The 15641-nt window shown below is 32.3% G+C and overlaps 1 protein-coding gene and 1 long non-coding RNA gene across 5 annotated transcripts in view; one reads left to right on the top strand and one right to left on the bottom strand.

The window, feature by feature from the left end:
- Positions 1 to 15641, top strand: part of LOC116842917 (elongation of very long chain fatty acids protein AAEL008004-like) — a 114543-nt gene that overhangs the window by 39972 nt on the left and 58930 nt on the right. The window lies entirely within an intron of this gene.
- On the bottom strand, positions 4526 to 6975 carry LOC116842920. The gene is made up of 2 exons (XR_004377785.1): positions 6832 to 6975; positions 4526 to 6136 (listed from the first exon to the last, which is right to left on the bottom strand). It is a non-coding gene; the product is annotated as an uncharacterized LOC116842920 (long non-coding RNA).

Below are 15641 nucleotides of genomic sequence, written 5' to 3'. Positions count from 1 at the left end.
CTTTCTCTCTCTCTCTTCATCCACAAATAAGTGATTGAAATACATAGATTTGGATGTTGTTAGAAGATTCCTTGTAAGCAGAATCGCTTCTTCGCTGCATTCTTCTATAACGTGGCATCTGAAACCGAATTGATCTACACCACTCTACAAGTAAAGATTTCCATGCGAGTGTACATATAATCCTTAAACAATATTATGATTAGTTTTGTTTTGTTTTGAATTTACTGGGTTATAGCATATTCATATGTATATGTGTACACTTATTAAAATTGATTTCTTGGTACTTAGGCCGCTAAAACAAACATTTGCATAACATCATCTTTGATAAGTTTTAGATAAGATGACACATTTTTATCTAAGATGGAGATGAATATATCATATTTGGTATTTTTTTATTCAGATAAAAAAATATAAAGATGATTGCATTTCTTTATTTAGGTGCTTAACCTAGATAATTTTATCCAGATGTCAGCAAACACTGCCAGTTGGAGATAAAAAGTTAAATTTAGAATAAATTGCACATCCAGTATTTACAAAATCAGACGCATTAAACTATCGAAACCCAAATATCTTCTAAACTATATTTTATCGAATACTAAGAGTACTCGTTTTTGTAGGTAATTAATAAAAATCCGCAAAAGAGAGAAAATTTAATTCCGTTATTGGTGTATAAGTTCGAGGTAATAATGAACTAGTAATAATTACTAGTTAAACCACATTTCTAAGTCATCAACTTCTTATAAAACGGTGACTATAGACAAGAAAGATATGAAGTAAGAGATAGATAATGCTTGAGATAAATCATGCTTATTTGCTGATTCCAGTTTGAAAAAGAAACTGTTCGTTTAGAAACTTTTAAGAAAAAACATTTTATCGATTTATTAGGATTATAATTTATATAGTATTTATAATTATTATTAGGATTAATTATTATTAGGATTTATAATTTATATAATATTAGGATAACATTTTATCGATTTATTAGGATTATAATTTTTAACATCCTACCTCTCTGAAATGAAAACTTTGAGATATGTTTATATGAATTTTTCTTTATAACAAAAGACAAATTAACTTACAAAATATTTTTATAAGATAACAAAAGATAAATCAATTCAGAAAATATTGAACGGTATTTTAAGAAACACGTAAGTAAACGAATAGCAGAGAATCGGCAAAACAGGACGAAGATACACAAGTCAAATATATTTATGCATGAGTACTATACATTAATCGCCGAAAGAAAAGCGATTGACGGATAATCTGCTCTTTAATCCTTTCCATTAGTCCTCCGATCCTTTCAAACCCAAGATATTTCGCAAATTTATTTTTTCAAGATCTTCCAGTCACAATCAGTTTTGCAATACACCTGTTATACAAAAATTCTATTTTAATCTTTCCGTAATACACATCACATATTTGCATAGAATGGTCTAATGTTCCAGATTTATTTAACTATACATTATTCACTATACTATACATTATTTATTATTGTTTATTATGAAAGTACTAGGAAACTAAGTTACATTATAAAGAAATTTATAAATATTGATATTAATATCTATTGATAAAAATGAATAACATATCGCGATTACTTTGCAACTTTTGATAATATATCACACTGTGAATTAATACATACTTGATAGCAATTACAATATTTTCAGATATTACTAATTGATGTTTCGTAATTTATTAATGTATATATTATTTACATTACATTATATTATATTAAATATATTAACTTATTAGCATACATTAATTTATTAATGTATCAAATCACTTAACATTGTATCCGCAAACAACGATAGTATTACGTTATAACCGTGGACGATCTATTTTATGTCGTAGAAGACATTAAAGTTAATACTAATTGGCCTTGAAAAAAGCGCAAAGACGAAACTCAAAGTCATTGTTGATTTTTCTTCGCCAAGTTGATTAGCTCCTCGTTGTTGTCTATTTTGCACTATGAGCAGCTGTCTCCGAGTTTTAATAATTTGAATGTTAAGGATGTTAGAACTGTATGTGCAATTTTATTCGTATACACGGAAAAGCTTGAAATCCATTCGTCCTCGAAAATGTCACATCGCCTAGAACTGATACTCTTTAAAATATAATCATTTTTTCTTTACTGAAATGTTACATTTGTAATTGATGGTTCAGTTATATAGCGTCGCGATATAGAATTTTGTGTTCTAATATTACATTCAGAAATATTGTTAAAATATCTAGAATATTATTTGCTTTACCGATTCTTTAGATTTATGAGACTGTTAGGGATTGTCCACACAATTGTAAGCAAGTGACTGCAATTACATTTTAAACTCGTAGCACTAGTCTGTGAATCGATTTTCCTCGCGTAAACTCGTGAGAAATGAAAAGTTTTATTGATAAATTCAACTTTTCATTTCTAGCAAATTGTACTACATATACCATTATTTTATACAGACTAAAACAATGTATGTAAATGTGGGCAATTAATATAAAATTAGGTATTATACAATTCGTTATAGGAACGTTATAGGAAATAATTTGCTGACCTATGATTGGAACTCTTACTATCTAAATTTCTTGAAATGAAAAATGACAGTACTTTTACTTAAAGCGATAGTGAAAATACTGCTGCTCAAAATTATAAGAGCAAATGTTTAGAATAGATTCAAGATTAGAGTGGTTTCTAACTCCATATGAGCGAATGTTTCAATTGATTAGAGTGAATATATTCTCTGGCGATAGAATGCATCAAGTTCTCTCTTCAATTTTGGATGAAAATATTCACTCATGGTTTAGAGTATTCATTTTATAAGAATGAAAGAATAACTCAAATTCCAATTATTCGATAATATATAATATTGTCACTCTATATATTTTTTAAATGAAATTTCACTTCAAGAAATTTAGAGAGTACACATAAACGTTTCTAATTATTTTTTTTTTATTTAAAATCACAATTTAAAGTTGAACGATTTTGTCTAAACTATGATTGCCTTAAAATTCTATTGCTTATATTGGTATTAATAATTCCTTGAAATATTTAATCGATAAATTTATGTAAATAAATGAAATCTATTTTATCCGTAAAGAGATGCGAAAATGAACGACAAACTCCCAAAATGTGGATAACGTAGACAAAATGTATCGCCAAAATGTGAAATAAGCGCTAATATGATTACATTACTCTTTTCATATTGTTTGTATATTATGCAAGATTTTTGACAATAAGATATAAAATTTTTGTGTACATATAGATTAGATCAAACTGAAAAAAAAATTTTTTACCATTTTGCAAACAACAACATAGAGAAAGAGATTTCTTTGGATTTAATAAATTTTATTGAATTCAAACAAATTTGATCATTAGAATGGTCCAAAGAAATTAATGTTTCAATCAATAAATACGATTGTTTGGCTTCTCAAATCTTATTGTTTGTCCAAACAAGATAACTGTTTTATTTATTTTATTCATTTTACTCTGGAAAAAATATTAGTTCAAATAATCTTAATAATAGAAATTTGACTTTTCATTTTTGCATTAATAACAATTTATGTCTTTTTACCATTTTATCGTTTGTGCTCTTCTTTCCCCGTGATTTTCCATCCAAATACTTCGTCATTCCGTGACTTTATCGCTCCATTATTAATGCGGTGACCCATCCCTATACTGACCACCAGTTTGAGTTGCTTGACTTCAATAATCGTTTAGGAAGTGGAGATGTCAATTATTTCTGACGATATATTTAGAGTATTATGATTATAATACATCTTTATAGTATCTACAAAGCTTTTTAATTAATTACTGGTAATCGTTGATAACGATGCAATAACAGTTGATATGTAACGAATATTAATAAAATGATATATTAGAAAATCAATAATGCTATGCTGGATTTCTAGATCTTTAACTAAATATTTTATTGATTAGTCCAAACAATAAATTAGATTGAAGAACAAAACGTTTAAAACAATAATTTTTTCAATAAAAATTTAATTACAACTAAATGATATATTATTTGACTAAACAATTTTTTTATGTAATAGTATTTTTTCCAATAAATAACAGTTTAATCTAATGAAACAAGATGATGTTTGATATAAAATTATATTGTTTAATATAATATTATGTTGTTTGAGTCAAACAAATCGAAGTTAAATAAATAGCAATTCAGAATTTAACTTTTAACAAGATTTTACGTGGTTGTTTACAAAAAAGGTTTTTAGAAGAATTTTTGTCTAGTTTGACCTAATCTATATATACATAAGAGTTTTACATGTTATCATCGAATATCCTGAAAAATCTTATATAAAATGCGTGTTGCTTTGTTATAATATACTGTACGGAAAACATAATTACGCATATACAGACGTCTTTTTGCAAGCTTTTTGTATGTTTTTATGTTTCTAAATTGTTAACAGTTGTTAAAATGTAGTTCAGAAATTTTCGTGAATAGAGCAAACACACGTTCAATACATACGAACTATAGAATTTTTGTATTAGATAAATATACACGCTAATTGATAGCACAAGATGTAAATTTTAAAACTGTTTATCATTTTTGTCACAAATTGAACAATACTTCAATTCACTTTTTCATGTTTATTACATAAACGCGCTTGTAATTCTGTGCAACCAATGGAACGTAAACTTTGCAGAAAATGGCAAAGTTACCGAATATGGTATCCTCTTAAAATCCTTCATAATTAGGTCTGTTACCTTACAATTGACCTTTTGTGAATTATTTTGTAGAACCTTGAATCGTCGCGTACTTGTGACGGTTAAAGTTCATCATTCACGCACACGAGTAATATGCGCTGTCGAACGGTAGGCTGGAATTTCTCATTGGTTCCTGACCTCGCGGAATCGTCTAATTAACAAACGTTATTATCGTACGGTCGCCGCGTCGATGGAGCGCGATCGTGGGATCGTAGACCGAGTCAACTCGGTTAGTTTTTGCCTAACCACCGCTGCCGGTTACTATATACAACGCAATTGGTAAAAGCTGTTGTATAATCCATGCGCGAAATACAAAAAGAATGCACCTCGCGCTCTCCTTGTAATCTTGAATCGCGCGCGTACGGACTTGCGCGATTAGCGAGAGTTCGCCACGCGAGTAATCATCGACTCGACGCAGCCGATGCTCAGTTACATCGATCGATCGTTGAATTGCTCTAGCGGGATTCATCCGCCGGCGTCGTCTTGCTGAAAAAATCTTGACAATCTCCACGTCTACACGTGTCGTGCGCGCGCGGCCGCGCGCACCGACTTACCTAGCTATTACGTGAGACGCCGTTGCGACACCCGGCAAATTTTCTGACAGAGATCGAAACGAGTTCTGCTTTCTCCCGAATTTTTCAGGCGTGTCTCGCGCGGATGTGCCGCGTTTTTCCTACGCGGCCCGTCTCTATCCGCCCCTGCCATCGTCGCCGATGCCATGTCCTTCCCGAGTCGTCCTTCCCGAATCGACTTCATTAATGCACGAAAGTCGCGTATTCGCCACAGTGCGAACTCATCAAGGCCGCAACATCCGTTTTCGTTTCGCATCCGCACGGTCCCTTGCGGTCGGGTCGACGCGCCATTTCGCCTCTCTCTCTCTCCCCCCTCTCTCTCTCCCACTCTTTCTCTCTCCTTCCCCTCCTCTCTCTTTCTCTCTCTCTCTCTCTCTCTCTTTATGTACGCGATCGTACATATGACCTCGTTACTCATGTCGATATTCGCAAAATCGTGTCGTGGGCTAATACGGAAGTAGTCTTTATTCGTAAATATATACTCCTTTAGATTAGACACAAATCCGCAGAAGAAGCGGATTTTAAAGTGGGATTCGCGCCGGATAATCGATGCGTGTTTACCGGACCGACCTCGGTAAGCTTTTCGGTAAAAAAAAATGTTTTGCTGCAATACGATTCTGTAACTCGTTAACTGCTGTCGTTAACGAGTTGTAGTTAACATTGCACAGCAAATGCTATAGCATATGCTAATAAAGATACGCAACGACACACAGTGCTAAGGTTATTGTCGTTAATAAGTTGCAAAATCGCACTGCTGATCCGAGTTTTAAATGTCACAGACAAAATTTATCGCTGTTTTTATATCTGCTAGAAAATTATCTTTCCTGGTGTGTAAAATTTACATCAGCAGCAATATCTGTAAACAAAGATGGGTGATGATTATATATTTGTTTGTCTCTCCTCGCTAGTCTTTTTTGTTCATCACAGTCAATTTTCATAAAATGTATGATTGATTTTAGTTTGGACGAGTGCTACTAAAAGACTTTTTTTTGCTGAATTTTGCAAATAGTTTAGATAGAAATTCGGTTTCTATCATCTATATTGATTAAATACAAGACATATGCGATATCGCAGTGTTCGCTAGTCATTTACTCATCTTAGCTCGTATTTCTCGTATGTAAATAATTTTCCCTATGACTGCAAGACCATTTTTTAGTGTTATGTTGCACTCTCTTGAAATTCTACCTGAAAATTGACCATCGACAATTGGCGTTATCGCCGTAACGTGAAAGTGACGATATCGTGCTCGTGAATTGTTTTTTTTCTTCTGAATCAAACTGACCGATGCTTTTGATAAGAAACGATCACTTTGCATATCGAATCAGCGCATAATAAAACGCAAGACGACTTAGTGGATCTTAAAAAGACGTTAATAACAGGCCTCGACTGTTTTCGTTCGCGGCAGTCCCATCGACATCGAGGAAGGACTTTAATATAGCGCTTACATAAGGGGATTCTCTCCCTGCCCTCTACCCTCCCTCTTTCCCGCGTCTTTTCTCTGTCTCTCTCTCTCCCGCCATTAATGCGTTACAGCGACTCTCGGCAACTTACAACTTCATGCAGCTATGCACTTTCCCCGTGCTTGCTGCAGCTATACTGCTGCTGCTGCTGCTGTTGTTGCTGCTGCTGTTATTGCTGCTACTGTTGTCGCCGCTACTGTTACTACTGTCGATGCTGCGGTCGAAATTGTTGCTTAATCCCTCCGACAGCGGTCGAAATTGCGAGAAAAAAAAAACAGAAAAGAGAGGAGAAATCAGTTGCACTCCCCGAACGCTCCTGCATTCTATTCTCGCTATTCGGGAACCTGTAGAAATATGAAAGGCTACACGATAGCGTGGAAGCACGCGGAAACGAAATTTCCGAAGGTCGACCGTGAGAGATACAAGACTCGCTTTCTCGTTTGGATTGGATCAGCGACCTTACCATCCTGAGCGATTCGCTCATCATCCGTATCGCGCGCACAGATTAGCACTCGATGCGATGTCACCGCGGGCGTGTCGGACTTCGAAATCAATACGCGAACATATACTTCATCGAGCGTATGCAACTCTACCGTTTCCGCGGAGCTCCACTCTAGCGGAGCGATGCTTTCGCGGCGAACGTAATCCCCGCTCGCGGCTATTTCGTGTAATGTAACGATTACAGTGTAACGTAACCAGCTTTAAGTAAATAAACGCGCGGTGTTTGTACGTAATACCGCCGGTTATTGGAACGCGGGCATATGTAAATGAGCTTTATAAATTGTCCAATCAGCCGAGCAATGAAAGTCTGATGGAATTGAATATATTCGGTGAAACTATTTGGCTGATATTATTAGATTGCCGCGCGTAACATCAGACCGGATTTTCTTGACGGCGTGTGATTTCGATGGCGTCAACGAATACTCGCATAGAAATTTCTCTAGATTTCCCTAGATGTAGCATAGAAATTTCCCAAAATTTCCTCAGACACAACATAGATTCTGATTAGAGTGCTCAAATTTTCCTCAAAATTGATTATCTCATTATGATAATTGAGGATCCCATTCTTGTCTCAAACATGGGTTCTTTGTCTAGAAGTAAAATATATATAGTACGGGAATTCGCGCTTTTTTCAAAGAGGTATCAAAGAGATATCAAAAAGAATTTTATTTTTTTCACCTACTGCATTTAATAGAATAAAAAGTCAAAAATATAAAATATAAAAAAAAACATTTGGAATGTTCTACTGAATAATGGAATTATTTAGAAAGTCAACAGATAGTCAATTTTTCGGTTCAATTTTTATGTAAAATGAAAATGAAAAATGAATTCTTTTAGAAGAGAATATTGAGAAAATTTTACTTTTCTGCTTTAAAATTGGATGTTTGAAACATTATCCTTATGACTAGAATACATAATTATTTTGGGGAATCTCACTGTATCTCAATTAGTTCCCAAGAAGTTTTCTATATGGATTTAAATATTTTATTGAACAACAGAATTATTTAGAAAGTTGACATAAGTTTTGTCCAATTCTAATATAAAATTTTCTATATGGATTTAAATATTTTATTGAACAACAGAATTATTTAGAAAGTTGACATAAGTTTTGTCCAATTCTAATATAAAATTAAAATCAAAAGGGATATTAGAAAAACTATCGGTTTTCTAATTAGATAGATTAGTTATGTTTGGAACATTACGCTTCTAAGTAGAATATATAATTTTAGGAATCCCGATTAAATCCTAAGAAATGTTTTATGTGAAGTCTATGCGGAATGTAATCTATCCCACGCTTGTTACAGTTCGTTTGTTTTTGCGCGATCACATAATTCGTCGCATAGAAGGAATGCTGCTGTAATGGTTTGCGGGGTTATGCAACATTTTCATTAATTACATATTTGAATTAACAGCAGAACTGTCGGAAACAGTTTTATTGTTAATTCAAATTGTTATTCAAGCTATTTCACTAACTTGGACCATAACTTCGGTCATTTGCGCTAATTATTTCTTGAAAGATTTCATCTAGCGTTTTCTTAATTTTGGGAGAGACATTTTTAAAGAAAATCAATGCGTTTTTTATCCAAAAGTAATTATACTCCATTTCTTCTATGAGCGCATTTAAATCTGAATTAAAATATGAATATTAAAATTGAATGAATTGATGAATTAGAATTTCATAAATGTATGTCACCTCGCGGGAAATAATGTTACGGATATTCTATCGTTTAATAAAAATATAGATTTTTACGAAAATTAGATTATTATTAATTACGTGTTCGATACGTGATATTCTGAACTATATCACGTAATTTTACTTTAACTATACTTTTACTTTAACTATAATTTTACTTCAACTATATCACGTAAAGATTACTTAATCAGCCATATTTCCAAGACATAAGATAATGAGCGGAAGAATCAATTTTAATAATAATAATAGTCATTTATGGAAGTACTTTTTAGTTACATGATATCAAAGTAGTGCGAGGAAAAATAAAAGCATAAGTATGATTATATAAAATACTTATTATATAAAGTATAAATAATAAAATAAAATGTATAAATAAGAATAAAGTGAATAGATGGAAATAAGTGAATAGATGAATAAGCAAGCAGACAAAAAATAGATGAAAAAAGTTACAAAAATGGAAATACATAAAAAAGTGAGAAAAGTAGAAATACATAAATAAATAAACAGATAAATAAAATGTGAATGAATAAAGAAATAAGTAAATAATTAAATGGGTAAATAGATAAGTATAATACATATGAATACAATAACAGATACATAGAAAAAATTATCAAAAATAAAAAATTACTCATTCACTCGCTCATGCAATGATGAAAATTGAAATAAATGAGTACTAAAAAGACGAAGGCTTTCCAGCGAAGAGGTCCAGCTTGGAGAAATACTCATTGGCAAGAATACATAATCTGTTAGCACAACTGAAATTTGCATATGAAATTCTACGTTTCTTAATATAAAAAACTGAAAAGTGCTTAAAAAATCTTGAAAAAATATTAAATTCAAAACGTTCGAGAATGTCGCATCAATCTGCTAAACGATTTAGAGTCTCGAATACAAAAGGAACATCCGACGAAATACTTCTTCTCTCTAGAGTAAACAAATCGAGGTCACACAATGTAGGTTGACAATTGCGGCATGTGTAAGAGATCGGGTTGCTCATATTGCAGGTCGCTATTTTTGACGAATCTAGTGTCTCATCGAAACGATATATTTTCCGTGAAAAAATATCCCGCTTACACTTAAGTTTCAACTTTCTAAGTGCACACCTACCCTACGCACGCCAGTATTTACGACGAGAAGCTGGAGGTGCTTTTATCGCGAGAGCGAGCGCTGTTTTTTGGAATGTGTTAGCCCACAGAAACAGTCGATCGAAACCGTCGACTTTGCACATTAAGGATTATCATCGATTCTGCGGTTAGGCAAAGCCACGTAACGTGCCTCCTTTCGAATTAGAGATACGTGACTGCAACTTTGTTGTGCAACTTTGGAAAGGCAAAGGCCAGCTTTACCCGGATCATTAGAACATCATTTAATCGTCATCACGCACTGCGGCTCACCCGTAATGGCGATTAGATCGCCTCGATATATAATCGCTCGTTATCCGGGACATTATTACTGTTATGGTCACGATCCGCTTCACGCTGTCGACGAATTATTTCCCGAGCAACTATGTTATCTCAAGCCAGTTCGAATCTGTTGCCGATTCGTGCGGGAGTCACGAATACACATTTCCTCACGAAATCGCCGCGGCGTCTCGACCTTGCCCTGGTCTCATTCGCGTTATCACACGACACCTTTATTATTAATGCGTGTGCCCGTTGTGCGTGTCCTCGCGATGCAACTACCTGCGATGACGCAGCCGCATCATTTCGGATAAAGCTGGAGATATCGGCAATTGCGCGTATCAGAGAGATGTTTTTCTCCCGAATTTCCGGATTCTGATAATAACGACGAGGAATGTCGTTCACGATTGTGACTTTTAAAAAATTCGACACGGCTCTAAAAATTAAAAAATTTGCATGAACATTTTATTGCTACTGATACGTCATAATCACGTGTTGTTGACAAGCGAGATGTTTTTGGAATGTTAATTAATGAGAGATAGGAGTATTTGAATAAATACAAAATTAGTTTGACTAATTATTGACACATATTATATGTAACATTTGTGGACAGAAAGGTTGTTCGTAATGAATTTCGGAATGCATCTACCTTGCCCAAAATGAGAGAAGAAAAATCCTTTTATTAGAAGATAATAAAAGCACAAATTAAATTAATCAAGACTAATAATAAATACAAACTAATAGCTTGAGGGGATGCTGAAGCTGAAAACTTTACCGACAGAATATTGACATTTTCCTATAAAATTTATGTCGTATTAGTTATACAGAATTATAAATGCTTTTACGCGATGAAAGTATATGCAAAAATAAATAGGAGCAATATATGATGAAAACGAAAAAAAAATTTAATATAAAATCTCAAGCTGTCAGTTAGCGTAATATTTGTCTAATTCAAAAGATTCGCAGCTTGTATATAGCGAAAATGTGGATGCTCTAAACAGAAAAATTTTTTAAAATATTTCTGCACCTTCGCAACTAAATTCAGAAACCTAAAAATATCGGAAAAGTTTGTAAAAAGATTTCTATAAATACGTGATTAGGTTATCCACTGAATGTAGTGAAACAAAATAACACACATTACATAAAATCTATATATATATATATATATAAGAAATATGAAACAGATAGCATGGTTGTATTAATAACGATTGTTTCTACGTTATTGGCATTTTTCGCATTCGTCATAAGTCTTTCCTTATTCTGTCGACGATGAGAAATTACTTGTTTTCTTCTCATTCGAGCTATAATTTATTCTTTATTTTTTGAATCTGATGATACTCTTGTCTCATCATAATTAAAGATTTTATCAGAAGTTATTTGACATTTATCATAAGCTTCTCCAAGTGGCTTAAAACTAATTCTTAATTATTAGTTTATTAAAGTCAGAAGCTGTATGTGTGTGTGTGTGTGTGTGTGTTGTTTCCAGTTTTTGTATTAAAAAATCTTTATGTTACTTCAAAAATATTTCTAGCCAGTCTCTTCTAATCACAACAGAATCCTTATTAAAATTACTTTTCTTCTTAGATTAGAAAAAAAAGTTTTTGTTTCTAACAGTCATCTAATATGCTAATTGTCTTAGTTGTGTAGAAGTTAATCCAAACACAAATAACGGACTAATTATTCCTCTTATTTTAAAGTAAATACCGATTGTATTAGTCATAAAAGTGCACAGATAAAGGCTCTCATTTCTCCGTTTTCTCTCATTTATTTTACTTATTTTTTTCAAAGTAGATTGTGGAATCCTATAAGATAAGTACATCTTCCTATCTTGTCCCACCCAATTATTTACTTCTTATCCTAAGTGGTAGATATGAAATTACATGTAAAAATAATAGATTCATACGAAAGATTGATTTATTATGAAATATAATACATTATGTGTCATTTACTTACCTCTATTAATAACGTATTCTCTATTAATAATCTCTATCAGTAACACAACAAGCATAAGTTATCTGACACGGTATCAAATAATTCATAAAAGTACTTGAGATTTACTCGTTTTCATAAATTCACTCGAGCTTGCGACGTGTGCATCCTCTCTTATCATTTCTCATAGAACAATCCGTTGATACGCTTCTCTTCTTTATACGTACAAGTGTAAACGTAGTTAATTGCGTAGTTATTTCTATGTAGTATTATTCCGTCTTACCTTGCGATCTCGTCTTGCCTCGTATTCCCTTATTCACTTTCCCGAGGTTCGGAAACATTCATCATTCGAAGAAAAATAAAATGAAGCAAATGCTGAAGTTATCTACTGAGAAAAAAACAGTTTAATTAAAATTATAGTTACTTCAGGTTCCAACTATATTTTGTTGTTATAAAATGGTAATTTAAACATGCATATAAGATTATAAGCATTAACATTATAGTAAAATTGATTAAAAACAACTGGTTTTCTTAACCATAATTTATAATAATTATTTCTTTATGTAACCATAATTTACCAAATAATATCAAATATTTCACACAAAGAAATAACTTAGTAACGTTAGTTAAATCTCAATAGCTACTTTGGATAGTCAAAAAGCTAATAGTTTTTCTGTTATCGTTAAGAATTGGTTATTATAAGCAAAATGTATTCGCTGATATACATTTAATAATTGAGATTAGAAACACACATTTGTTCGAGTATTTGCGAAAGTGGCAGCTATTTCTACATATCTTACGAGTCTGAATCTGGAGCACTCAACTCTGTAAGGAATTAACCTTACAGAGCTCGTGCTACTACTTCTTGCGCACGAGAATTAATTGAGGTCGTTAATTATGAAATACTTTTTGCAAGAAGTGACATATTACTATTAACTTGAGTGGAAATTAAAACTAGCAGATGTTATTTATAGTTTAAATTATTTAACAAGAAAACTGCAGAAAAATATAAATTTTAACTAAATTTTTTACGTTTTGTGATATCAAATTATGTCGTTAGAAATGTATATAATTGCGTGTCACAACATATGTAGACAATATAGTACAGATCTATCAATTAAGGAAGTGACGTAGTACATATGGCAGGCAACTCATAATTTAGAGTCCCGAGTTTTTATTAAATAAAGACGCGAGAGAGTTCTTCAAATACAATATAACATTGAATTCGTTAATCCTTTCAGTCCTACAGCTAGAGTCTGTTGTTAACGAGTTGTCGTTAACGTTGCGCAGGCATAATATATGCTATAAAAAGTGCATAACGACACACAGTTCTAGCGATATTGTCGTTAACAGCAGCTAACAAGTTATAAGATCCGTCTACTGGTAGAACATATGTTGCCCTAAAAACATATTTAAATAACTGCAACTTTTAAACAGATCAATGTATTTTAGTAATTCTTGTTACAGTACTTAAAAAAATGCTTTTTTCAATTGAAACACATGTCTGTTGTAGAAAACAAGAAATTTTATATAAAAAAAACATGTATTAAGAAACATAATAATGCATAATAAATGTCTTTGAGATACATAAATACATATACATGGTATCAAAATATTATGTACCGGTTTTATGGTCACCGATGACGAATCCGAGGTAAAAATTGCAAAATTCAAAATAGCGGATCCAATATAGCGAACTTTTACGTGCGTTACGTTAGAATATTTGAAATGCAAAAATGAAGAAGAGAGACGAACAGACGGATAATATATTACGAAACAACACTCAACAGGGATATGCGTAAAAGTGAATGTGTAAAAAGTGAATGAGTATATCAGAAAACAAAAAGCAAAAGATGTGGAGAGCAAGGCACAAAGAAGAAACGAATAAACGTATACTATCATTATTTGCATACTATTGAAAGAATTTTTTTCAGGCTGTTTGTTCACTGAATGTCCGTGAAAAATTTGCAGAACATGGTTTTTCCCGAGCATTCAATCTTAGTGTATTTACTGCGACCGCGATTAGCAGTTCCGTGGTGCTGTAACTCGTACTCTAGATTAAGGTGTGCCAGCGGATAAATCTCAGAAAATTATATTTTATTGCGTTCTGGTTCTCTTACACAAACGCGGCGCATTGCACGCGCAATGAAGGACTGGGAGCGGCACAGTGCCGAACTCAGTGGCCGATCGTCACTGAAAAGTCGCTACCAAGGTTTATGCAATTATCGTTCCCATCTCCTCCTTTCCCTCTTCTCATCGAAAGAGTACTTGGCCCTGAGAATGAATTACGTACGCAGGAAGGAAAAAAAATAAAAGAAAAAATAAGGAGAATGTTATCTTGGTAACGTGTGGAAATTTGTTCTTTGATTGCATTAAAATGAAAAAAGTCGAGAGACGTAAAGATGAAGAAATCAACTGATCTGATTAATTTGCCCGATCATGAGATTAATTAATATTCGAAGGAATTCTCACTGGAAACATTATTGTAACAATTATAACGTATTAGTAAAATATTTATGCTATTTTTTTTCTTTAAAGCCACTTCAAATCTATGAATCAATTTACGAGTATCAAAATCAGAAATTATGATTCTTCTCGTCGTTGTCGTTAAATATGCAGGATGTCTGACGCAATTCGCATATCCGCTCGTCTGCGGATAGAATTCATCAAGGTGAACACAAAAATTCTTTACCATTTTGTCAACAATCACATATAAAATTTATAATTATTAATTAAAATTTATTAATTAAGTTTAATAATTAAAGTTTATTAATTAAAGAAGTCTGATGGAACTGTCACGCGAGATGTGACAGTAAATATCTCGTAATAAATAAATAAAAATTTTACGTGTTTGTTTGCAACATACATATAAGACTTTTGTCTTAATTTTGATGAGTCCTACGTTGAGAGAAAAAATCTAAAAAAATCTAAAAATCTAAAAATATTCTCTCTCTCTCTCTCTCTCTCTCTCTCTTTCTTTCATTGGGTTAATATCATATTTACTTAAATCTAAATTCTTTTGTTTAAATGGAATGAACAATTGCTCTCATAGGAAGCAACAATTTTAGGAAAATGTATATTTTCTCATTTGAAACCAATATTTTTTCAATGTAAAAATATGCATTAGTACCCATTGAATAAATATTTTTTTTATTCTTTACATTTTCTTATTTGAAACCAATGTCTTCTCAATGTAAAAATATGTATATTAATACAAGTAAACGTGTATCCAACGAATAAATATTTTTTTATTATTTAGATATTTTTTTCTCAATGTACATGTGAATATAATACGAGCGAATGTGTGAGTTGCGTCAGACAGTCTATATATGTCTATATATATATATATATATATATATATATATATATATATATATA

Source organism: Odontomachus brunneus, unplaced genomic scaffold, assembly GCF_010583005.1.
Source record: "Odontomachus brunneus isolate Ranch 3 - 2012 unplaced genomic scaffold, Obru_v1 Obru_scaffold_028, whole genome shotgun sequence".
In the NCBI taxonomy this organism is placed as follows: Eukaryota; Metazoa; Arthropoda; class Insecta; order Hymenoptera; family Formicidae; genus Odontomachus; species Odontomachus brunneus.
The sequence above is the reverse complement of the archived record's forward strand: the minus strand, read 5'-3'. Positions and strand labels throughout refer to the sequence as shown.